The 26,723-nt window shown below is 41.4% G+C and overlaps 1 protein-coding gene across 1 annotated transcript in view; it reads right to left on the reverse strand.

The window, feature by feature from the left end:
* LOC114220269 (secretoglobin family 1D member 2-like) overlaps positions 1 to 26,723 on the reverse strand; it is a 36,194-nt gene that overhangs the window by 1,374 nt on the left and 8,097 nt on the right. The window lies entirely within an intron of this gene.

Consider the following 26,723-nt stretch of genomic DNA (forward strand, 5'->3'; position numbering starts at 1 on the left):
CCCCCACCCACCTCCCCTTCCACAACCCTCGGTTTGTTTTCTGGAGTCAAGAGTCTCTCAAGGTTTGGCTCCCTTTCTGATTGTGGCTTTTAACACTCTCTTCTTCAACCTCTGCCCCAGGGTAACCCATAGCTTCATTGTAATATATTTACATTGCGGTTTCACCCCTCCCACTCCCCCATCCCACGCTCCCTGGAGGAAGATGGCCATGACAATTCAGGCAAGAACATTGTAGGGCCAAAAACTCCCCCTCCTAAACCAGTTGGAGTCCCTTAGATGATTGGAAACATCCTCAGTGGGAGATCTCCCTAACTATGACCCATTACCTCTGCAAACATAGAAAGAAAAGACACCCCTAACTGTGGTGAAATTGCCTACTCTGGGCCTGCCCGCTCTCCCTTCTTGAGAGTATACTGTGCTTAATAAACTGCTCTGTGCTTGCTACTTTCCTTCTGCTTGTCTTTATTCTCACGGATCCTCACATAAGTCTTTCTTGGGGAATCTAAGAACAGAGACCTCTATCCACACAACACAGACTCTTCCACCGGTAACAACTTGAGAGACTGAATTCAAAAGGGCAATGGCCAGACCTTATACAAAAATAGAACTCTGAACAACAACTTCTGTAGCAACCAGTCCAGGAAACCATGTTTGCTGCGCAGATTAAATGAGAAAATGTAGGCAAAGTCCTTAGCATTAACTTGGTGCATAGTAAATGCATAATACAGGGTTGCTGTTGTTTCTGCAATTATTACTAATATATTTATTATTTCCTCACCTCCCCTTCCCCAGGGGAAGGGAGTGATTAGCTTTTTCTCTTCCATGATTAGGAATTTCTTAGTGAAAAAGTTTGAAAACCACTGTACAGGAAATGAATGCACAAGGCAGAGAAGCTTTTTTTCAGAGCTGTGTCAAAAGGAAGTTGCTGCTATTGAAGATTAAGAATACAAGCTTTTCTTGGGGCACCTGGCTGGCTCAGTCGGTGGAGCATGCAACTCTTGATCTCAGGGTTGTGGGTTCAAGGTCCACATTGGGCATGGAGACTACTTAAAAAAAAAAAAGAATAAAAGGTTTTCTTAAAAATTACAGCAGATTCAGTCACCCCGTAGTCCAGTTATTCTCAAACACTCACATTCTGACTTTATGTTCCTCAGAGGAAGAGAGAGAAGTGAGGTTTGTCACTAGCTGAAAGTAACTGCATATCCCTGGGGGTAGGGCAGGCAACAGAAGCAAAAGCCTGAGGTAAAGATTTGGCCTGATGCTCTGATTTCCAGAGCTGAAGAAGGCCAGCCCTTGCTCCAGGGTCCCTTTCTAACCCAGAGCATGCTATAGCCAAGGAATCAGCTACCATTACTTGTGTTTGGCAGAGACTCAATGACAGGAAAGGGTGTGCTCTGACTGGAAGTTATCGGTGCAGGGAAGCTGGGGGTGGGCAGACCAGAAGTGGGCATCCTATGTGATCGTTAGGGGAACATATTTGGCCTTCTGCGGTTGGTCCTAAGTTGGAAGTGGGGACAACAGTTGGTAAGGTGGCATTTATTGATGGAGTCCTGACCATTTCCGTCTTTTTTTCTGGTTCTAGACCTTCAATCAATAGCCATAGACATGGACACAAAAACCCAACCTGGTCAATCATGGTATTCCATTTGTTTGGCAACAGTAGTTGGCTCGAAAAGTGACTGTGTGATCCAAGCAGGGCCAATTATATAACTTCTCTAGAATTGAAGTTTGGACACAAAAAGAAAGAAGTTTTGTCTACTGCAGTTCAATTTGGGGCTGTTGGTGGTCATCTCTTCCACCGTGTGGAAAGTCTGTTTACAGAACGAAACTGTACAACAAAGGATTAACCTTACTGGAAGAAGGATCTGGCCTTTGCCCTTTGCTCCTGGGAGATGATCTTTAAACCACTGGCATATCCTATCTGATAACAGTGTCTTTGTTTACCTGGCGGACTTGGGCCACAACAGGTGGTCTAACAATGTGATTTTAAGAAGGAAATTTGGATGCAGACAGGGAGAAAACCACGTGGAGATGGAGGTTGGAGTGATGCATCTACAAGCCAAGAAACTCAAGGGTTATAAGCAATATCCAGAAGCTAGGAGGAGGCAAGGAAGGATCCTCCCCTAGAGTCTTCAGAGAGAGCTTGGCCCTACCAACATCTTGATCTTGGACTTCTAGCCTCCAGAACTGTGAGGAATACCTTTCTGTTGATCTGAGCTGACTGGATTGTGGCACTTGGTTCCAGCAGCCCTAGGACACTAACACAACCACCTATCTCTCACCTGATTCTGCACTCTTGGGATCCAGGTGGGCTCCTTGTCAATACAGAGCTGGGAGAGGTTACAGAAGCTTCTCATGCGACCTTTCCAGGGGCCAGCCACACTGCACTGCTTTACTTCATTTGGAAGCTCATCTCACCCAGCCTGAAGCTTTGAATCCGGAGACAGAATAAGCACCAGGCATTGCACAGAGAGAACCACATTCTTTCCTCAGTGCTGCCTTTTCTTAGAGACTAGACCATGGAGATAGAGTCCAGAAGGTATCAGCAACCAAATTGTCTTATTTAATTTCTGACCACTCTGGCTAACATAGCCCCACATCTGGTGATTGTTATTATGAAATTTCCCTTAGAAAACCACGGAAGCTTTTTCACTGGACTATTGTACCCAAAAGTCACTCTAGAAACATTTTCCTACCTCTTCTTCATGTAGTCGAATTGGTATGTCATATGTTGCGGCTTATCTACCACCACTTTGATCCCAGCCAACATTCCCCTATTACTGGCGTACCTCTTGGGGAGGTTTGATAGCACAAGCCAAGGCATGTAGATAAATTCAGCATCAGCCTGAGGCCACAGAAAGGAAGATAATTGCTTGAGGGACCCTGCTTTTCCCTCCTGGTGTCCTAATTGCCACTGTTATGTTTTCAATTCACCACTAAAGAGTGAACCCAGGAAACCCTAGAAACCTCACCCTCAACTCCAAAAAAGGCAGAAACCCCAGGCCAGAACTCAATCTCTCTCTACTGGCTACCTCCAAGTGTGGCCCCCAGCATGCAATATACCCTCCAGGACTTGTGAGTAATGAACCTTATGTTGTGATGTTCCCTGATGGTTGTTGCTGAGGTGCTTCTTGCAATCATAACAAGAACCACAGGCCTGGTCTAGCCACAACATAAGCTCCAGTTAGAATGTGTCTGTGGGGGATCAATACAAGTGGTACAGGCCCAGTGAGTGCCCCAGGCATTGCTAGCAGACACCATCACTATTGACAGGCTCAGACCAACACAAAGCAGGTGGATTGGAAAAGACTCACTGAGGGCATAATGTTTTAGCCCAGATCTGAAGGGGGTGAGGGAGAAAGTGTGAGGTGTCTAGGAGGTGAGCATTCCTAGTGGAAGGACTCTCCAGGGTCTGGTCAGACAGTTCTCTGAGTTTTGATATAAACATGTATTGTCCTCAGTTATTCTAGAGAACACATTCCAGAAAATAACACATTTAGGTTCTGTTGACCAACATATGGAACAACTATCACCAGACTTTGGAGGGTGACTGTTCACTTTTTAACCTTCCATTTACTCCTCACCCCTATGTAATCTGGCTTCCAGACATGGGATGTTGCAACATTTAAGACTGAAGCAAATATGTAAAACCAGCTCTCTTCTATTGAGACTTGGAAAAATCTAAAAATGATACTCTTCTCACTGAGAAAGAGACATTTGAGTAAAGACCAAAGAGGGGAGAGACACTGAAGAGAGAGGAAAACAGGATTTAAGAATAGCTGCACACAATAGTGTGCCTGGGCCCTCAGTCAGCTGAGCCTCCGACTCTTGATTTTGGCTCAGGTCATGATCTCACGGTTGGGAGACTGAGCCCCACACTGGGCTCCACGTTTGGCTCCATGCTGGGTGTGGAGCCTGTTTAGGATTCCCTCTCTCCCTCTCCCTTTGACCCTCCCCTGCCTCTCTCTCTCTCTCAAAAAAAAAAAAAAATTGCTGCACATTGCCTATTCTTATGTGTTAAAAATTCAATTAAAAGTAATTCTTTAAAAGCCATTATTCAGTTGTTGGGCTGTGTATTTTTGGAAAATATACTGCTCAGAGATAAGACCAAGTAGTAATCTATTCCATTTGGTTGCAGAAGCCATTTCTGAGTCCCTGATCTTCTTCCTTTACCTCCAAAATACATATATGTCTCTCCATTTTTCTACTTATTTTTTTATTATCTCAGCAGATTAAAAAATAATGGCTTATTATTAGAATATCTCAGTGCAATACACTTGGCCAGGGCAGGGGAGATGCTCCATGATATGCTGGAGGTGGATGGTGGTGTGGGGGGAGTGTTCCCACAGGGTATGGAGAATGAATGGGGGCCTGTTTGTGGAGGATTTAAAAATGACAATGAAATGGATATAAAAGTCAACTGCTGAGGGGCAAGATGGCAGAGGAGTAGGAGACCTGGATTTCGTCTGGTCCCAGGAATTCAGCTAGATAGGGATCAAACCATTCTGAACACCTATAAACTCAACAGGAGATTGAAGAAAAGAATATCAGCAATTCTATGGACAGAAAAGCAACCACTTTCTGGAAGGTAGGACGTGCAGAGAAGTGAATCCAAGGCGATATTCGGGAGGATAGACAGTGGGGGAGGGGCCTCCGTTGGCCGCTTCTGGCGAGTGATAGAGCAGCAGAGCACAAAATCGGAACTTTTAGAAGTCAGCTCTGCTGAGGGACGTCACTCCAGTGGCTAAGTGAGGGGTGGAACCCTCGCTGGGACAGTGTGGTCTCAGGACTCTCAGGGTCACAGGAAGACCGGGGTGCCTGAGTGCGGCAGAGCTCCCAGGTATCGGAGCGGGGAAGCCGGCTGCAGAGACAGAGCCGAGGAGCGGGCTCTCAGCTTGGGGTTGCCATAAACTGTGATCGACGACACGGTCGGGCCACTGCTCCTCCAGCAGGGACCCAACAAGCGGCAGATCCGGGGAGACTCCCCTTCCTCCCCTGGGAGGAGCGGCGTGGAAGCGCACTGCAGGGATCTGCTGGGTTTGGAGACTCCACCCTGAGTCGGGTGCCAGAGATAGAAACGCTCGGTCACAGGCCAGGTGAGCACAGAGTGCGGCCGGAGACCGGGGAGATGGGAGTGACTGACTGGTTTTCTCTTGGTGCGCAGTGAGGAGCGGGGCCCAGAGTTCTCGGCTCCTCCGGGGTGGAGATTGGGAGGCTGCCATTTTCACACTCATCCTCTAAAGCTGTATGGAAAGCTTGCAGGGAACAAAAGCTCCTGAGAGCAAACCTGAGCGGATTACTTAGCCTGGACGGGCAAAGACGGGGCAATTCCACCTCCAGCAAAGGCATCTGAGAACCATGGCAACAGGCCGCTCCCTCAGAAGATCAGCAAGAATAGCCAGCCAAGACCAAGTTTACCGATCAATGAGAATGGCAGAACTCCAGCGCTAGGGGAATACAGCACATAGAATTCATGGCTTTTTTCCCCATGATTCTTAGTCTTTCAAAGTTAATTTTTTAAATTTTCTTTATTTTTTCTTTTTCTATTTTTTTTGAAATTTTCTTCTTTCCTTTTTCAACCAACATCAATCCCTTTTTAAAAATCTTTTTAAATTTTCATTTTTACAGTCATATTATATCCCTTCATTGCATTTAAACTTATTTTTTGTATATATGTTGTTTTTCTTTCTTTAAAATTTTTGGATAAAGTTTCTTCTAATAGACCAAAATATACCCTAAATCTCTAGTGTATGGCTTTGTTCTAGTGTCCTGCCTGATCACATTCTCTCCCTTTTTTTAAAAAAAAATTGTTTTCTTTCTTTTTTTCAACCAACTTATTAATTCCTTTTTAAAAAATCATTTTAAAGTTTCATCTTTACAGTCATATTCCATCCCTTCATCGTATTTACCCTTATTTTTGTATATATATGTTTTTCTTTCTTTAAAATTTTGGGAGGCAATTTCTTCTAACAGACCAAAATACACCCCAAATCTAGTGTGTGGCTCTGTTCTATTCACCAGCCTGATCAATTTCTTTTTCTTTCCTCCCCTTTCTTTTCTCACCAGTTTCAGGTCTCTTCTGACTTGTTTAGTGTATATTTCACTGGGGTTGTTGTTACCCTTTTAGCATTTTGTTCTCTCATTCATCTATTCTTCTCTGGACAAAATGACAAAACAGAAAAATTCACCTCAAAAAAAGAACAAGAGGCAGTACCGACTGCCAGAGACCTAATCAATACGGACAGCAGTAAGATGTCAGAACTAGAGTTCAGAATGACGACTATAAAGATACTAGCTGGGCTTGAAAAAAGCATAGAAGATACTAGAGAATCCCCTTCTGGAGTAATAAAAGAACTAAAAGCTAACCAAGTCGAAATCAAAAAGCCTATTAATAATAATAAAAAAAAGTTAAAAAAGTTATTAATGAGGTGCAGTAAAAAATGGAGGCTCTAACTGCTAGGATAAATGAAACAGAAGAGAGAATTAGTGATATAGAAGACCAAATGATGGAGAATAAAGAAGAGGAGAAAAAGAGAGATAAACAACTACTGGATCACGAGGGCAGAATTCGAGAGATAAGTGATACCATAAGAGGAAACAATATTAGAATAATTGGGATCCCAAAGAAGAAGAAAGAGAGAGGGGGGCAGAAGGTATATTGGAGCAAATTATAGTGGAGAACTTCCCTAATTTGGGGAAGGAAACAGGCATCAAAATCCAGGAGGCACAGAGAACCCCCCTCAAAATCAATAAAAATAGGTCAACACCCTGACATCTAATAGTAAAATGCACAAATCTCAGAGACAAAGAGAAAATCCTGAAAGCAGATCAGGACAAGAGGTCTGTAACCTACAATTGTAGACACATTGGATTGGCAGCAGACCTATCCACAGAACTGGCAGGCCAGAAAGGGATGGCATGATATATTCAGAGCACTAGATGAGAAAAATATGCAGCCAAAATACTATATCCAGCTAGGCTGTCATTGAAAATAGGAGAGATAAAAAGCTTCCAGGACAAACAAAAACTAAAAGAATTTGCGAACACCATCCAGACTGAAAGTGAAGGGATGGAGATCCATCTTCCATGCCAACAGACCTCAAAAGAAAGCTGGGGTAGCAATTCTTATATCAGACAAATTAGATTTTAAACTAAAGACTGCAGTTAGAGACATAGAAGAACACTATATCATTCTTTTTTTTTTTTTAAAGATTTTATTTATTTATCTGAGAGAGAGAGAGAATGAGAGATAGAGAGCACGAGAGGGAAGAGGGTCAGAGGGAGAAGCAGACTCCCCGCTGAGCAGGGAGCCCGACGTGGGACTCAATCCCGGGACTCCAGGATCATGACCTGAGCCGAAGGCAGTCGCTTAACCAACTGAGCCACCCAGGCGCCCAACACTATATCATTCTTAAAGGGTCTATCTAACAAGAAGATCTAATAATTGTAAATATCTATGCCTCCAACATAGGAGCAGCCATCTACATAAGCCAACTGTTAACCAAAATAAAGAGCCATATTGATAACAATACATTAATTGTAGGAGCCCTCAATACTCCACTCTCAGCAATAGACAGATCATCTAAGCCAAAAATCAACAAAGAAACAAGAGCTTTGAATGAAACAGTGGACCAGATGGGCCTCATAGATATATACAGAACATTCCATCCTGAAACAACAGAATACTCATTCTTCTCGAGTGCTCATGGAACTTTCTTGAAAATAGACCACATACCAGGTCACAAATCAGCTCTCAACTGGTACCAAAAGACTGAGATTATTCCCGGCATATTCTCAGACCATGTTTTAAAACTGGAACTCAATCACAAGAAAAAATTTGGCAGAAATTCAAACACTTGGAAGCTAAAGACCACTCTACTCAAGAATGTTTGGGTCAACCAGGAAATCAAAGAAGAACTTAAATAATTCATGGAAACCAGTGAGAATGAAAACACCTTGGTCCAAAACCTATGGGATCCTGCAAAGGTGGTCCTAAGGGGGAAAATACATAGCCATCCAAGCCTCACTCAAAAAAATAGAAACATCCTGAATTCACCAGCTAACTCTACACCTTAAAGAACTAGAGAAAAAGAAACAAACGATGCCTAAGCTACACATTAGAAGAGAAATAATTAAGATTAGAGCAGAGATCAATGAATTAGAAACCAGAAACACAGTAGATCAGATCAACGAAACTAGAAGCTGGTTCTTTGAAAGAATTAATAAGATCGATAAACCACTGGCCAGACTTATCCAAAAGAAAAGAGAAAGGACTCAAATTAATAAAATTATGAATGAAAGGGGAGAGATCACGACTAACACCAGGGAAATAGAAACAATTATTAGAAATTATTATCAACGGGTCACCCGGGTGGCTCAGATGGTTAAGCATCTGCCTTAGGCTCGGGTCATGATCCCAGGGTCCTGGGATCAAGCCCCACATCAGGCTCTCTGCTCGGTGGGGAGCCTACTTCTCCCTCTCCCTCTGCTGTTCCCTCCACTTGTGCTCTCTGGCTCTATCTCTCTGTCAAATAAATGAATAAAATCTAAAAAAAAAAAAAGAAATTATTATCAACAACTATATGCCAGTAAGCTGAGCAACCTGGATGAAATGGATGACTTCCTGGAAATTTATAAACGCCCAAGACTGAAACAGGAAGAAATTGACCACCGGAATAGGCCAATAACAAGTAGTGAGATTGAAGCAGTGATCCAAAACCTCCCAAAAAACAAGAGTCCAGGGCCTGATGGATTCCTGGAGAATTCTGCCAAACATTCAAAGAAGAAATAATACCTATTGTCCTGAAGCTGTTTCAAAAAATAGAAACAGAAGGAAAGCTTCCAGACTCATTCTTTGAGGCCAGCATTACCTTAATCCCCAAACCAGGCAAAGACCCCATCAAAAAGGAGAATTTCAGACCGATATCCCTGATGAATATGGATTCCAAAATCCTCAACAAAATCCTAGCCAATAGGATCCAACAATACATTAAAAGGATCATCCTCCACTACCAAGTGGGATATTTCCCCAGGATGCCAGGATGGTTCAACATTCGCAAATCAATCAATGTGATAGAACACATTAATAAAAGGAGAGAGAAGAACCATATGGTCTTCTCAACTGATGCAGAAAAAGCATTTGACAAAATACAGCATCCTTTCCTGATTAAAATTCTTCAGAGTATAGGGATAGAGGGAACATTCCTCAAGTTCATAAAATCCATCTACGAAAAACCCACAGCAAATATCATCCTCAGTGGGGAAAAGCTGAGAGCCTTCCCCTTAAGATCAGGAACACGACAAGGATGCTCACTCTCACCACTATTGTTCAACATAGTACTAGAAGTCCTAGCAACAGCAATCAGGCAACAAAAAGAAATAAAAGGTATTCAAATTGGCAAAGAAGAAGTCAAATGCTCTCTCTTCGCAGATGACATGATACTTTATGTGGAAACCCAAAAGACTCCACCCCCAAATTACTAGAACTGATACAGCAATTTGGTAATGTGGCAGGATACAAAATCAATGTACAGAAATCAGTTGCTTTCTTATACACTAACAATGCAACTGTAGAAAGAGAAATTAGAGAAATGATTCCATTTACAATAACACCAAAACCGTAAGATACCTCGTAATAAACCTAACCAAAGAGGTAAAGGATCTATACTCTAGGAACTATAGAACACTCATGAAAGAAATTGAAGAAGACACAAAAAGATGGAAAAACATTACATGCTCATGGCGGAAGAATAAACATTGTTAAAATGTCTATGTTACTCAGAGCAATCTATACTTTCAATGCCATCCCGATCAAAATTCCAATGACACTTTTCAAAGTGCTGGAACAAACAATCCTAAAATTTATATGGAATCAGAAAAGACCCCAAATCACTGAGGAAATGTTGAAAAAGAAAAACAAGCTGGGGACATCGCGTTGCCCGATTTCAAGCTATATTACAAAGCAGTGATCACCAAGACACCATGGTACTGGCACAAAAACAAACATATAGACCAATGGAACAGAATAGAGAGCCCAGATATGGACCCTCAACTCTATGGTCAAATAATCTTCAACAAAGCAGGAAAAGCTATGCAATGCCAAAAAGAGAGTCTCTTCATTAAATGGTGCTGGGAAAATTGGACAGCTATATACAGAAGAATAAAACTCGACCATTCACCATACACAAAGATAAACTCAAAATGGATGAAAGACCTTAATGTGAGACAGGAATCCATCAAAATCCTAGAGGAGAACATAGGCAGTAACCTCTTTGACATCAGCCACAGCAACTTCTTTCAAGATACATCTCCAAAGCTAGTGAAACAAAAGCAAAAATGAACTTTTGGGACTTCATCAAGATAAAAAGCTTCTGCACAGCAAAGGAAACAATCAACAAAACAAAGAGGAAACCCTCAGAATGGGAAAAGATATTTGCAAATGACACTACAGATAAAGGGCTGGTATCCAAGATCTATAAAGAACTTCTTCAAACTCGACCCCCCAAAAACAAATAATAAGTCAAAAAATGGGCAGAAGACACGAAAAGACACTTCTCTGAAGAAGACACACAAATGGCTAACAGACACATGAAACAATGTTCATCATCATTAGCCATCAAGGAAATTCAAATCAAAACCACATTGAGATACACCAGTTAGAATGGCAAAAAAAGACAAGGCAAGAAACAACAAATGTTGGAGAGGGGTGGAGAAAGGGGAACCTTCTTACACTGTTGGTGGGAATGCAAGTTGGTACAGCCACTTTTTAAAAAAATTTTTTTCTTTCTTTTTTTTTTTAAGATTTTTTATTTATTTTGACAGAGAGAGACACAATGAGAGGGGGAACACAAGCAGGGGCAGGGGGAGAGGGAGAAGCAGGCTTCCCGCTGAGCAGGGAGCCTGATGCGGGGCTCGATCCCAGGCCCCTGGGATCATGAACTGAACCAAAGGCAGATGCTTGATGACTGAGCCACCCAGGTGCCCCATTACAGCCACTTTGGAAAACAGTGTGGAAGTGCCTCAAAATATTAAAGATAGAGCTACCCTATGACCCAGCAATTGCACTCCTGGGTATTTACCCCAAAGACACAGATGTAGTGAAAAGAAGGGCCATATACACCCCTTGTTCATAGCAACAATGTCCGCAATAGCCAAATTGTGGAAAGAGCTGAGATGCCCTTCAACAGATGAATGGATAAAGAAGATGTGGTCCATATATACAAGGGAATATTACTCAGCCATCAGAAAGGATGAATACCCAACTTTTACATCAACATGGATGGGACTGGAGGAGATTATGCTAAGTGAAATAAGTCAAGCAGAGAAAGTCAATTATCATATGGTTTCACTTATTTATGGAACATAAGGAATAGCATGGAGGACATTAGGAGAAGGAGGGAAAATTGAAGGGAGGAAATCGGAGGGAGAGATGAACCATGAGAGACTCTGGACTCTGAGAAACAATCTGAAGGTTTTAGAGGGGAGAGGGGTGGAGGGATGGGTTAGCCCGGTGATGGGTTAAGGAGGGTAGGTACTGCATGGAGCACTGGGTGTTATACGAAAACAATGAATCGTGGATCTCTACATCAAAAACTAATGATGTATTATATGGGGACTAACTTAACATAATAAAGTAAAAAAAAAAAAAAAAGAATTTGCGAACACCAAACCAGCCATACAAGAAATACTGAAAGGGTCCTCTAAGCAAAGAGAGAGCCTAAAAATAACATAGACCAGAAAGGAACAGAGATAATATACAGTAACAGTCACCTTACAGACAATACAGTGGCATGAAATTCATATCTTTCAATAGTTACTCTGAATGTAAATGGGCTCAATGCCCGAATCAAAAGACACAGGGTATCAGACTGGATAAAAAAACAAGACCCATCAATATGCTGCCTGCAAGAGACTCATTTTAGACTCAAATACACCTCCAGATTTCAAATGAGGGGGTGGAAAACCATTTACCATGCTAATGGACCTCAAAAGAAAGCTGGGTGGCAATCCTGATATCAGACAAATTAGATTTTAAACCAAAGACTATAATAAGAGATGAGGAAGGACACTATATCCTACTAAGGGGTCTATCCAACAAGAAGATCTAATAATTGTAAATATCTATGCCCTAACATGGGAGCAGCCAATTATATAAGGCAATTAATAACAAAATCAAAGCAACACATAGACAACAATACAATAATAGTAGGAGACTTTAACACCCCCCCTCAGTGAAATGGACAGATCATCTAAGCAAAAGATCAACAAGGAAATAAAGGCTTTAAATGACACACTCGACCAGATGGACTTCATAGATATATTCAGAACATTCCATCCCAAAGCAACAGAATATACCTTCTTCTCTTGGGCACATGGAATATTCTCCAGAATAGATCACATCCTGGGTCACAAATCAGGTCTCAACCAGTACCAAAAGATTGGGATCATTGCCTGCATATTTTCGGACCACAATGCTTTGAAATGAGAACTCAATAACAAGAGGAAAGTCGGAAGGAACTCAAATACATGGAGGCTAAAGAGCATCCTACTGAAGAATGAATGGGTCAACAAGGAAATTAAAGAAGAATTTAAAAAATTCATGGAAACAAATGAAAATGAAAACACAACTGTTCAAAATCTTTGGGATGCAGCAAAGGCGGTCCTAAGAGGACAGTATATAGCAGTACAAGCCTTTCTCAAGAAATAAGAAAGTTCTCAAATACACAACCTAACCCTACACCTAAAGGAGCTGGAGAAAGAACAGCAAATAAAGCCTAAACCCAGCAGGAGAAGAGAAATAATAAAGATCAGAGCAGAAATCAATGAAATAGAAACCAAAAGAACAGTAGAACAGGTCAAAGAAACTAGGAGCTTGTTCTCTGAAAGAATTAATAAGATCAATAAACCCCTGGCCAGACTTATCAAAAAAAATTGAGGAAGACACAAAGAAATGGAAAAACACTCCATGCTCATGGATTAGAAGAAAAAATATTATGAAAATGTCTATGCTACCTAGAGCAATCTACACATTTAATGCAATCCCTATCAAAATGCCATCAACATTTTTCACAGAACTGAAACAAATAATCCTAAAATTTGTTTGGAACCAGAAAAGACCCCGAATAGCCAGAGGAATGTTGAAAAAGAAAAGCAAAGCCAGTGGCATCACAATTCCGGACTTCAAGCTCTATTACAAAGCTGTAATCATCAAGACAGTTTGGTACTGGCACAAAAACAGACACATAGATCAATGGAACAGGATAGAGAGCCCAGAAATGGACCCTCAACTCTATGGTCAACTAATCTTTGACAAATCAGGAAAGAATGTCCAGTGGAAAAACGACAGTCTCTTCAACAAATCACCATTTGCAGAAGAATGAAACTGGACCATGTCCTTACACCACACACAAAAATAGACTCAAAATGGATGAAAGACCTCAATGTGAGACAGGAACCCATCAAAATCCTTGAGGAGAACACAGGCAGCAACCTCTTTGATCTCAGCTGCAGCAACTTCTTCCTAGAAACATCGCCAAAGGCAAGGGAAGCAAGGGCAAAAATGAACTATTGACACTTCATCAAGATAAAAAGCTTTTGACACCAAAAGACAACCAACAGAATGGGAGAAGGTATTTGCATATGACTTATCAGATAAAGGGCTAGTATCCAAAATCTATAAGAATTTATAGAGGTCAACACCCAAAGAACAAGTAATCCAGTCAAGAAATAGGCAGAAGACATGAACAGACATTTTTCAAAGAAGACATCCAAATGGCCAACAGACACATGAAAAAGTGCTCAACATCGCTCGGCATCAGGGAAATCCAAATCAAAACCTCAATGAGTTACCACCTCACACCAGTCAGAATGGCTAAAATTAACAAGTCGGGAAACGACAGATGTTGGAGAGGATGTGGAGAAAGGGGAACCCTCTTTTTTTTTTTTAAGATTTCATTTATTTGACAGAGAGCGAGACAGCGACAGTAGGAACACAAGCAAGGAGAGTGGGAGAGGGAGAAGCAGGCTTCCCGCTGAGCAGGGAGCCCGATGCTGGGCTCAATCCCAAGACACATCCACGACCTGAGCCAAAGGCAGACGTTTAACGACTGAGCCACCCAGGTGCCCCAAAAGGGGAACCCTCTTACACTGTTGGTGGGAATGTAAGCTGGTGCAGCCACTTTGGAAAACAGTATGGAGGTTCCTCAAAAAGTTGAAAATAGAGCTACCCTACGACCCAGCAATTTCACTACTGGGTATTTACCCCTAAGATACAAATGTAGTGACCCGAAGGGGCATGTGCGCCCTAATATTTATAGCAGCAATGTCCACAATAGCTAAACTATGGAAAGAGCCCAGATTTCCATCGACAGATGAATGGATAAAGAAGATGTGGTATATATATACAATGGAATATTATGCAGCCATCAAAAAATTGAAATCTTGCCATTTGCAATGATGTGGATGGAACTAGAGGGTATTATGCTAAGCGAAATAAGTCAATCAGAGAAAGGCAATTATGTGATCTCACTGATATGAGAAATTTGAGAAACAAGACAGAGGATCATAGGGGAAGGGAGGGAAAAATGAAACAAGATGAAACCAGAAAGGGAGACAAACCATAAGAGACTCTTAATCTCAGGAAACAAACTGACGGTTGCTGGAGTGGAGGGGGCTGGGAGGGATGGGGTGGCTGGGTGATGGACCCTGGGGAGGTTATGTGCTATGGTGAGCGCTGTGAATTGTCTAAAATTGATGAATCACAGGCCTGTACCACTGAAACCAATAATACATTATATGTTAACAAAAAACAGAAAAAAAGTCAACTAATTTTACTGATTATCGTAAGCTAGTTTTCCTACACAATATCATGGATAACATGTCCCCTCCTTGCTGGACATTCTAGACTTTTTTTTAAAGAGAGAGAGCGGGGGGGGGGGCTGGCAGAGAGAATTTTTTTTTAAGATTTTATTTATTTATTTGAGAGAGAGAGAGAGAGAGAGAGCAAGCATGTACACACCGATGAACAGGGATAGGGAAAGAGGAGGGAGAGGGACAAGCCGACTCCACCCTGAGCATGGAGCCCGCCACGGGGCTCAATCTCACAACCCTGAGATCATGATCTGAGCTGAAACCAAGAGTCAGATGTTTAACTGATTGAGACACCCAGGCGCCCCCTTGCCAGACTTTCTAAATAACTGTTAAATTGACCTGGAGCAAGGTGCTCCCAGTGGCCTGTCCATGACACATCCTGACCAAATCCAGTCATTCAGGAGCTCAGGCTACTCCCAGTGAGTGGCTCTGGCATTCAGTGGCAGACATTCTGGAAAGTCAAAACTATGGGGACATTAAAAAAAGCAGTGGTTGTTAGGGGTTGGGAGAGGAAGGAAGGAATAGAGCTCAGATGATTTTAAGGACAGAGAAACTCCTCGGTACTATAAGGGGGGGTGCACATCATTTATAGATTTCACAAAAGGCATAGACTGTAAAACACCAAGAATGAACCCTAAGGTAAACTCTGGACTTTGGGTGATAAGGATGTGTCCATAGAGGTTCATTCTGTGTAACTTGGTGGGAGATGTTGATAGTTGATAGTGTTGATAGTGGGGGAGGTTGTGTGTGTGTGTGAGTAGGAGATATGTGTGAACTCTGCACTTTCTGCTCGATTTTGCTATATGCCTAAAACTAGTCTTAAAAAAAAACCCTATTAAAGACAAAAAGGGAGGAAAACACATTGTTGAGAATATTCTCTTGGACACCACAGAAAAATAATCCAATTAAAAAATGGGCAAAAGACATTCAGATGGCCAATACACACATGAAAAGATGCTCAACATCCTCATCACCAGGGAGATGAACAAAGAGGCTGTGTTCATCCCAACATTGTTGCCTCAGAAATACAGTTTTTAACTTTGTACTTGAAAATAACTTCAAAGTTACAGAAATGATGCAGTAATATGTGTAGTAGAACACCTGTATACCTTTAGCCATAGGCACTTTTGTTGATGTGCTACTCCATTTACTTTAGTATACAATCCCTTTTCCCCCCTTCCATTCTAGACTCAGTGCTGTCTTTTCAAATGATCAATTATTGGACATACTTCATGTTCCCTTTTTACTGCTCCAGTCCTTCAAAACCTCTATTACCAATTCTTGCATGAAATTTGCTCCGTTCAATATGTAGACACTTTCATCAAATGGGCCAGTGCTCATCTCGACAGATGCAAATTCCTGCATATCTGTGTGTCCATCTCCATTTCCTGCAGCTGACTGTCTTCCTTTACCTCTCCTTTTATGGTCCAAAAGTGAGAGAGGCTGGACTAGGGTCCCCATTTTTGAGAGGCGGAGAGAGGTGGTACAGCCTCCCTCTCCAGTGAGGATGCACCCACAGCACTGAGAACTGAGGATGGTCCATGTACTCTTACTAAATAATTGTGTGAAAGCCTGTTCACAAATGTTCAAAGCAGTTTCATTTAAATTCACCGAACACTGGAAATAACCCAGGTGTCCTTCAATGGGTAAAAAGTTAAGCAAACTGCAACACATTCAGGACTACTATTCAGTAATAAAAAGGAGTTAACTATTGATACACACAAGAGAGGAATTCTATTGAGTGAAAAAAGCCACAATTTCAAAAGATTGCACACTATAAAAAGGCGACATAAGATTCTAGAATATTCTTGGAGACGCCTAGGTGGCTCAGTCGTTAAGTGTTTGCCTTCGGCTCAGGTCATGATCCCAGGGTCTTGGGATCAAGCCCCGCATCGGGCTCCCTGCTCAGCGGGAAGCCTGCTTCTCCCTCTCCCACTCCCCCTGCTTGTGTTCCCTCTCTCGCTGTGTCTCTCTCTGTCAAATAAAATAAATAAAAATCTTTAAAAAAAGATTCTAGAATATTCTTGAAATCACAAAATTATAATGCTTGCCAGGGATTAAGAATGAGGGTGACAGAGCAGGTGTGACTACAAAAGGAGTGGCACAAGGTGGACTTTCGGTGAGGAAATAACTCTGTATCTTGATTATGGTGGTGATTCCATGAAGCGACACATGTAGCAAAGTTGCATAAAACTGTACAGACACACAAATGAACAGATGTAAAGCTGCAGAAATCTGAGTAAGTGCTTTGTATCAGTGACGATTTCTGGGCTTTGATATTGTACTATAGATATTTAACATTTTACCATTGAGGGATCATGGCTGAAGGATGCACAGAACATCTCTGCACACGTTTGTTGCAACTTTCTGTGAATCTATAATTATTTTAAAATAAAAAGGTTAAGGAAATTAAAATAAATAAATAAATAAATAAATAAATAAATAAATAAATAAATAAAAATTGTGTGTGTGTGTGTGTGTAATAGGGGGGATCTTTTAAGATGTGGGTCCTGGGCAAGGGTCCTTTTAGTGTCACAGACCCTGAAGTGTTTGGGAGAAGGAGGGGGGAGGGACTCATTATGACTTTTGTGAGTCTTAGGTACTTTTGGCGAATTTCCATAAAAACCCAATTAAATATTGTATCTTATATCTGCATCAGTATAAAGACGAATACCACATAACTCCTCTGGAGGGCAGACTTTCCTCATCCATAGACACTTCAGTAAGGTGCTTGACCTTTGAGAATACTCACAATGTCTAATTTTCACTGAGGTTGTCTTTACAAAGGATATCTCATTTGGAGTACCTGGCTGCCTCAGTTGGTTAAGCGTCTGCCTTCAGCTCAGGTCATGATCTCAGGGTCCTGGGGTTGAACCCGGTGTTGGACTCGCTGCTCAGTGGGGAGCCTGCTTCTCCCTCTGCCTCTCCCCCATGCTTGTGTTCTCTCTCTCACTCTCAAATAAATAAATAAAATCTTAAAAGAGAATATCTCATTTAATTAAATCAATTTCATAAATTCAGTCTATTATAAATCTATGAATTTTTTTTAGCTGTTTAGGAATTTTTTCCCACCAGTTCAAAGGATGATGTGAAGCTGTAGAGCAAGTGGTTGCTCAGCAGAGGCAGTGCTGAGTGGAGGAACCATGACCAGGTCTGGGCTCAAGCAGATGTGCATTCAAATCTTGGATGCAACAACTAATCATGAAGTGTCCTTGGGTAACTTAAACTATTGGTCATTTCAAGCTTCCTTTTCCTCATCTCTAAAACGAGCAGGAATAATACCATGCCTGGTTTTGCAAGGATGACAGACACTCTGTGACGAGTTTTTCCAGGGCTTCAAACAAGGTAATAATGAATAAAATATTTCATCCATCCATCCACCCATCCACCCATGGTTCAGCAGTAACCATGAGCTTCCCCCATGACTGGGCCTATGCTGTGTGCCCCAGATTCAGGTGTTTGACCAGGACTTCGACCCTGTGGAGCTTACTTCTCACAAGGGAGGCAACAAACATGCCCATAATTGAATGAGTGACATCAGAAAGTGATTGCTGTACAGAACCACAAAACAACCACAAGGGGCAGCGTCCTGTACAGAGGTCTAGGCCAGCTACAGGAGGATGGACTTTAAAGCCTGGATGAATGGACAATGATATCAAGGAGAAGATCCGGGAAAGTGTGTTCTTGGCAGAGGGAACAGTATGTACAGAGGCTCTGGAGCACTTGGTATTTGGCAAGATAAGGAAAGCAAACACAGTGTGTACCTCTTGGTGTCATGAGAGACACAGGACAGCCTCATACTATAGAAATAGAAAAACCACATCAGTTTAAGCAGGGACAATAGGAGAGTAATAGGAATAGAGAAACAAAGTAGACTCAAGTTAAAAAAAGAAAAAGAAATTGATGAGAGAGCCAGAGAGATGAATTAATTACTCACAAATGCAGTATTTGCTGTTTGGATTATTAAGGACTCATTTCTTCCCATCATTCAGCTGGAGCATAAGTTGCCAAGATCAATACCAATTGGGAGAAGCTAGAAATAGGGAAGAAGGTGATGTTCTTATGTGTGTGCTTTCCCCCAGTGGACCATTGCTGCCAATTTCCATTCCAAGGCAAATAAATGAAGGACTTTAGTGATGAAAAGAGAGAATTTGTGGCTAGGTCTTAATGTGGACTGTCCCTGGTGCCTCAGATACTATGGACTTTTCCTATTACCTGTGGGGACACAGGATCCTGTAGAGGCTTCTTATTCAGCAAAAAATAAAATAAAATAAAGTAAAATAAAATGAAATAAAATAAAATAATATCCCACATCATGTATATGGTACCAACAATACGAGGTATTTTTTTTTACCTTCATGTTTTCTCCCACAGCAGATGATGATCATTCTCAGGTGAATCAATGAACAGTAAAATCAGCCCACAAAGGACTCATTGGAAAGTCAGTGTTGACAAGGAGAGATAGAGGAAACCAAAGGGTTAGGATGCATGTGTAGCTAGGCTGATGTTTTCTCTTCCCCAAAGGGGCTTTAAGTCAGGTCCCCAAATGATGCTCAGAAACTAAAGGAATGGAGGAGCCTTCAGTTTGGGTATTTGTGTGACACTTAATTATGACAAATCATGGTGTATGGGTGAATTGGTACAGATACAGATTTTACCCTGACTACCTTGTGTCACAGGAAAGAGAGAAAGTATTAGGCAAGAGTGTTATACTTGGCCTGTCCTCAGGCTCATGGAAGACCTGAGATATCCTTACACCAAGATTTTAGTCATTGAGCCTTGCCATGCTTCATAAAAGTAGTAACGGTTGGTGAGAACCATCTTTTCTCAGCAATTCATGCATCAGCCAAAAGCCTATGAAGGAGGTTTTTTAAAATGTAAATGATCTTTAAGTGTATTTATTTATTTATTATTTTTTTATGATGTTATGTTAGGCACCATACAGTACATCATTAGTTTTTGATGTAGTGATCCATGATTCATTGTTTGCGTATAACACCCAGTGCTCCAAGCAACACGTGTCCTCCTTAGTACCCTATCGCTGGGCTAATCCATCCCCCATCCTCCTCCCCTCTAAAACTCTCAGTTTCCCAGAGTCCATAGTCTCTCATGGTTCATCTCCCCCTCCGATTCCCCCCTTCATGTTTCCCTTCCTTCTCCTAGTGTCCTCTGTGCTATTCCTTATGTTCTGCAAGTAAGTGAAACCATATGATAATTGACTTTCTCTGCTTGACTTATTTCACTCAGCATAATCTCCTCCAGTCCCATCCATGTTGATGCAAATGTTGGGTATTCATCCTTTCTGATGGCTGAGTAATATTCCATTGTATATAAGGACCACATCTTCCCATTTATCTGTTGAAGGGCATCTTGGCTCCTTCCACAATTTGGCTATCGTGGACAGTGCTGCTATGAACACTGGGGTGCATGTGGCCCTTCTTTTCACTACATCTGTGTCTTTGGGGTAAGTACCCAGTAGTGCAATTTGTTGGATCATAGGGTAGCTCTATTATTAACATCTTGAGGAACCTCCATACTATTTTCAAAAGTGTCTGTACCAACTTGCATTCCCACCAACAGTGTAAGCGGGTTCCCTTTTCTCCACAACCTTTCCAACTCTTGTGGTTTCTTGCCTTGTCGGTTTTTGCCATTCTAACTGGTGTAAGGTGGTATCTCAATGTGGTTTTGATTTGAATTTCTCAGGTGGTTAATGATGTTGAACATTGTTTCATGTGTCTGTTAGCCATTTGTATGTCTTCTTTGGAGAAGTTTCTGTTCATGACTCCTGCCCATTTTGCGACTTGATTATTTGTTTTTTGTGTGCTGAGTTTGAGAAGTTCTTTATAGAGCCTGGATATCAGCCCTTTATCTGTAGTGTCATTTGCAAATATTTTCTCCCATTCTGTGGGTTTCCTCTTTGTTTTGTTGACTGTTTCCTTTGCTGTGCAGAAGCTTTTTATCTTGATGAAGTCCCAAAAGTTCATTTTTGCTTTTGTTTCCCTTGTCTTTAGAGACTTATGCTGAAAGAAGTTGCTGTGGCTGATGTTGAAGAGGTTACCACCTATGTTCTCCTCTAGGATTTTGTGGATTCCCGTCTCACATTGAGGTCTTTCATTCATTTAGAGTTTATCTTTGTGTATGGTGCAAGAGAATGGTTGAGTTTCATTCTTCTCTATGTAGCTGTCCAATTTTCTCAGGACCATTTATTGAAGAGACTTTTTTCCATTGGATATTTTTTCCTGATTTGTCGAAGATTAGTTGACCATAGAGTTGAGGGTCCATATCTGGGTTCTCTATTCTGTTCCATTGATCTATGTGTCTGCCAAAATTCTCAACAAGATCTTAGTTAATAAGATCCAACAGTACATTAAAAGGATTATCCATCACAACCAGTGGGATTTATCCCTGTGATGCAAGGGTGGTTCAACATTCACAAATCAATCAGTGTGATAGAACACATTACTAAGAGAAGTGACAAGAACCATATGGTCCTCTCAAGTGATGCAGAAAAAACATTTGACAAAATACAGCATCCTTTCCTGATTAAAACTCTTCAGAGTATAGGGATAGAGGGAACATTACTCAATTTCATAAAAACCATCTATGAAAAGCCCACAACGAATATCATTCTCAATGGGGAAAAGCTGAGAGCCTTCCCCTTAAGATCAAGAACACGTCAAGGATGCCCACTCTCACCACTATTGTTCAACATAGTACTAGAAATCCTAGCAACAGCAATCAGACAACAAAAAGAAATAAAAGGTATTCATATTGGCAAAGGAGAAGTCAAACTCTCTCTCTTCACAGATGACATGATACTTTATGTGGAAAACCCAAAAGACTCCATCCCCAAATTACTAGAACTGATACAGCAACTCAGTAATGTGGCAGGATACAAAATCAATGCACAGAAATCAGTTCTTTCCTATACACTAACAATGTAACTGTAGAAAGAGAAATTAGGGAATCGATTCTATTTACAATAGCACCAAAAACCATAAGATCCCTTGGAATAAACCTAACCAAAGAGATAAAGGATCTGTACTCTAGAAACTACAGAACACTTATGAAAGAAATTGAAGAAGAAGCAAAAAGATCAAAAAACATTCCATATTCATGGATAGGAAGAACAAACATTGTCAAAATGTCTATGCTGCCCAGAGCAATCTATACTTTCAATGCCATCCTGATCAAAATGCCAATGGCATTTTTCAAAGTGCTGGCACAAATAATCTTAAAACTTTTATGGAACCAGAAAAGACCCTGAATCACCAAGGAAATGTTGAAAAAGAAAACCAAAGCTGGGGGCATCACGTGGCCTGATTTTAAGCTCTATTACAAAGCTGTGATCACCAAGACAGCATGGTAGTGGCACAAAAACAGACACATAGGTCAATGGAACAGAATAGAGAGCCCAGATAAGTGTTTTTGAACTGTGAGTTACTGATATGGATCAACTTAGCAGTATTTGGAGACAAGATACCCACATTTTTTTTTTCACTCATTCTGTAAAACTGGTTCTGCCCCTCACCTGCATGGCTTGGGACATTAACCTCAGGCACGTTCTTTGGAAGCAAACCTCTTCCTCATTATCATGCCAAAGTCTAGAACTTGGGGAAGGATGGAGTTACCCAGGCCAGAAATAGTAGGAAAGGCCCTGGCCTTGGAGACATCTTGAAGGCAGTGAGATGTTGGCTGTTCACAGTAACTAGGCCATTCCTAGACCAGGCCCACTACTTTCCATGGGCCAAGCCTGCTATGGAGATTTCAAGGCTGCATCTCTTTGTACCCAGGGAATGGTCCTGGGATTGTCATAAGACCTCAGAACAGGGCTGGGCACAGAAGAGTGCTGTGTACATGGCAGCTGCTAGTGATTCATTTTATAAAATTGAGAAAGCTCTTATGATAAACCCTGAAGGACTACCAGGACCATATAAGACCACTGGAAACTTGGTTGAACTTCACATTCTCTGAAAGACCTAGAGAAGTTCATGTTGAGATCTGAGGTAAAAGTCCTGTGTTTGAACAAAAAGCACTATTTTGATCCATGCTTACTTGGTACTCTTCTGAATTCTTTTTGGAAGAGTTTTATTGAGATATAATTTACACAGAACTTCTCTGTCAAACATATTCCACATACTGTGGTGTATTAATCTTCTCAAAGCCCAGCAGCAGTGGGTGTTTATGTTTTCAAAATTCAGTAAAACATGAATGACAAACAATAATAGAATGGTCACTTGAGGGAAGGCACTGGAGCAAACATCCTTCAAAAACAACCTAATGCATAGGAGGATGATGACATTTATTGGCCCGAAGGGGGTAATTTAGAGTGTGAAAGAGGTCCCAAAATAGAAGGCATGCCAGGAGAGCAGCATAAACCAGGATTCTTCTGAGAAAACTGAGATGTGTTGTCACCCTTCCTTGGTTTGCAACCTCTTCTGTAGCTTTCCACATGTAATCTGAAGGCAGCCCCAGTACACAGAGTGTAGGGAGAAACCGAAGAAAAGGCCGGCCACTCCGGGTTATATGTGGCAGGTTTAATGAGCAAGGGATCTTACATAAGAAGGTTGTCTTGGGTAGTCACAAAAAGGGTAAATCTCCACACCCACCTGCCAGAATCAGAAAGTTTACAGAGAGGCCTTAAATGGGTTCAGTCACATACCCAGTTCAGATGGTCTCAACACCAGATCACTCTTTCAAGGCATTGTGCTTGGAGCCGCTTCTGGGAGTGGAGCAGGCAAGTAGAACCTGCATTCCAAGGAAAGGGAGGGTGGTGAGGAGCCTCCAATTGCCTGGGTCCAGCTATGGGTCAACTGGAGGTCATGTCCTCTCCCCCAACACCTCCCCATGAAGTGGGCATATCATTTCTCCCCAGCTGCAGACAGTGGGACAAGAGAGGTCAAGTAAGTTGACCATCAGCTCACACTTGTGGGTGGCAGCCAGGGTAAGGACCCAAGTGTTCTGGCTGAGAAATAGCTCTCAACACTATTGATCTCCTTAATTTGAATATTATGGATTTTCATCTTATGGCTCAAATGGATTTTTGTGATCTTGACACACAGAATTGCCATATATGCACTCCAGGTTGATTTCTGTGTAGGCCCACCAGTTTTCTGCTGAGGTCATTGCACCCTGTGGACTCCCCTCGCCACTGTCCTTGCCTCAGTCTCAGTGGGTTAAAACTCCCTATTCCTTCCCAATGTCACATCAAAGGCAGCCCTTCTTGTCCCCTCTCCTTCACTTGAATCTCTAGGGATCTCCCTTGCCAAGACTCCTTGGCTCTGTGTTAGCTCTCTCCTGACATCTCCAGGATCCTGTACCCATGGTCCTTCCTCCCTGTTATGCTCCCACAGTGTACTCCTGTGCACCTCTGGTCTTTGTGTGATGGCAGTGATACAGTAGGTGCTTACTTAATTGTTTTGTAACTGATTTTCAGGACAGATTTTGAATGTATAGAAAGATTTCACTGATTATATTACACGTTATATTATTAGGTCTATTTAGAAAGAAGTGTGCATTTAAATCTGAATCTTTAGTGAAGTCAGGGATCAAACCCCCACTAAAACCAGTCACCATCCTGTCATTCTGGTGCTAACACCACCTTGTTTATGTTCCTAGATGAGGACTTTGGTATCACAATCGGGAGAGGGCTGGCAGAAATAACCACTACCTTGAACCAATGTAACTTTGATCCAATCTCTCCCGGATCAATGTGATGACTTGGGGCCGCAAGCCGGATTTGGAAGCCAAGCCAGGATCAATTGTTTCCTCCAGTGAATTGTCCTTGGCTCATTCACCAAAACCCTGATCTTTACACAACTTGACATTACCAAGAAATGTGTGATTTGGCATTTTATCCCCATTTACCCGTGACAGTTCGTATGGATCATTAGATATCTACACCATTATCTATATTGAGTTAGTAATTTTCCCTCCACTATGTGCCCAACTTTTCTTGCTAGGAACACACAGTTGTAAAGCTCTGGTCCTCAGGGGAATTACAAGGAGGATATGGCAGAACTGATATAATGTATTTGCATTGTGAGAACAGTGATTTTCTACACAATCTGATTGACTCTCTCCTTCCTTCTATACTTGTAGGCATTTGTCAATGTCTGGAGATGTTTTGGGTGTCCCCACAGGGTGGGTGGCACGCTATTGACATCAAGTGGGTGGAGATTAGTGCTCTTCTTAAGCAACCTGGGATGCTTAGGACATTTACTCAAAAAGGACCTTTTCATCCTCACATGTCAATAGAGCCTTGGTTGAGAAACTCAGTGTTAGAGAAATCACTAAAAGCATTTGCCCTGTGGCAAAATATCAGTAGTGCTGGGTATCCTCACACTAAGTGGACAGTGAGTGGAGCCCCAGTGCAGAGAGATGCCGGCCGGACTGAGGGCATCTGTGTCATTGAGTGCACAGATCTCATCTTGTTCTTGTTCACGGAGGGCCTTGGTTTCTCCATCCTGTCATCCACATCCTCTTTGCCCTTCAAAATCCAACTCAGTCCTCAGTCCTCACCTCCTCCCAAAGTCTTCCTTCAGGGAGAATGTTCAGCTCATAAGGGCTTTGTTCTTGGTTGAATGTCTTAAGGCCTTTGAATTCTATGGTAGAATCTCATTCTCAGGGATATATTGATATCTTTTTCACTTCTTTTATGTCTTGTCATTTGACATGATAATTAATTCCTTAAGGAAATCCATTAATTCTTCCAATAAAATACATAAATTGCTCCTATGTTTGGTGCAGTGTAGATTCATTGTTGGCCTGAGATAATTTGCTGAATCATAACATAGTTTTGGCCAAAATTTTCTCTGACGAATTTTTTTTTGCCTCTTCTCTCTTGTCCTTCCTTTTCATTTATAACAACTTCTTGTATTTTTCAAAAATTTCATCTTATTTTTTTAAGTTTACTTATTTTTAGTAATCTGTACACCCCACATGGGGTCCAACTCACAATCCAGAGCTCAAGTGTCTCATACTCTTATGACTACACCAGCCAGGTGCCCCTCAAAATTTTCATTTTAAAATGGTGATATGGAAGCACTGTTGAAAAAGGAAACTATTGAAAACAGCTTCCATTGAGGAGCGCTGGAGCCGTCTCTATTATTATCCACACCATGTGGACTCATACTCCTCTACAACTTCTTTCACTGTGTCTTCTGGTTTTAGCGTGTTCTCAATATTGTTTTAAACTTTTCTTTTCTGATTCATCCATAAAAACCTAAGTTTTATCCTGCTTTGACTGGATTTCATGCCTTATCTTTCTTCATCTACTCCTTCTTTTTGGTAAAGCATATCCTCCCATACCTTCTGAGAAAAAGCTCACTGGAGATAAAACTTTTGAAGATTCGCACTTCTAAAACCTCCATTTTTCTTCATGGTTAAGTGATAGTTGACTTCATATAGAATTCCATTCATATACAATTACAGGTTGCAGCCTCTGAATTTTTAATCTAACTTTTGTGTCTTCCAGTCTTGTGTTGAATCAATTTTTATTCTCTATTCTTAGATATGACCTAGCGTTTCCTTCTGAAAAAAACAGCTTTTTCTGAGTGGTGTTAAAAGAATCACAGAAATGTGTTTTGAGGTGAGGAGTGAGTGGGTTATTCAATGTCATATTATTCATTTCTAGGAAATTTTCTTGTCCTATTGCTTTGATTATTTTTTTCTACTGTGTTCTGTCTCATTCTGCATATCTATTAGTTAGGTGTCCTGGATCGATGCTTTAACATGCTTTTCCATTCTCTCATATTTGTGTTCTTTATCCTTTCCGATACATATACACTACTTAGGTTTCATGATTTTGCTTTGAGTTCCAACTCATTCTTATTTTTTTCCAGAGGTTATATTTT

The sequence above is a fragment of the Eumetopias jubatus genome, unplaced genomic scaffold (genome assembly GCF_037043125.1).
Source record: "Eumetopias jubatus isolate StellerSeaLion01/CBP00866 unplaced genomic scaffold, mEumJub1_p1.0 scaffold_13, whole genome shotgun sequence".
Lineage (NCBI taxonomy): Eukaryota > Metazoa > Chordata > Mammalia > Carnivora > Otariidae > Eumetopias > Eumetopias jubatus.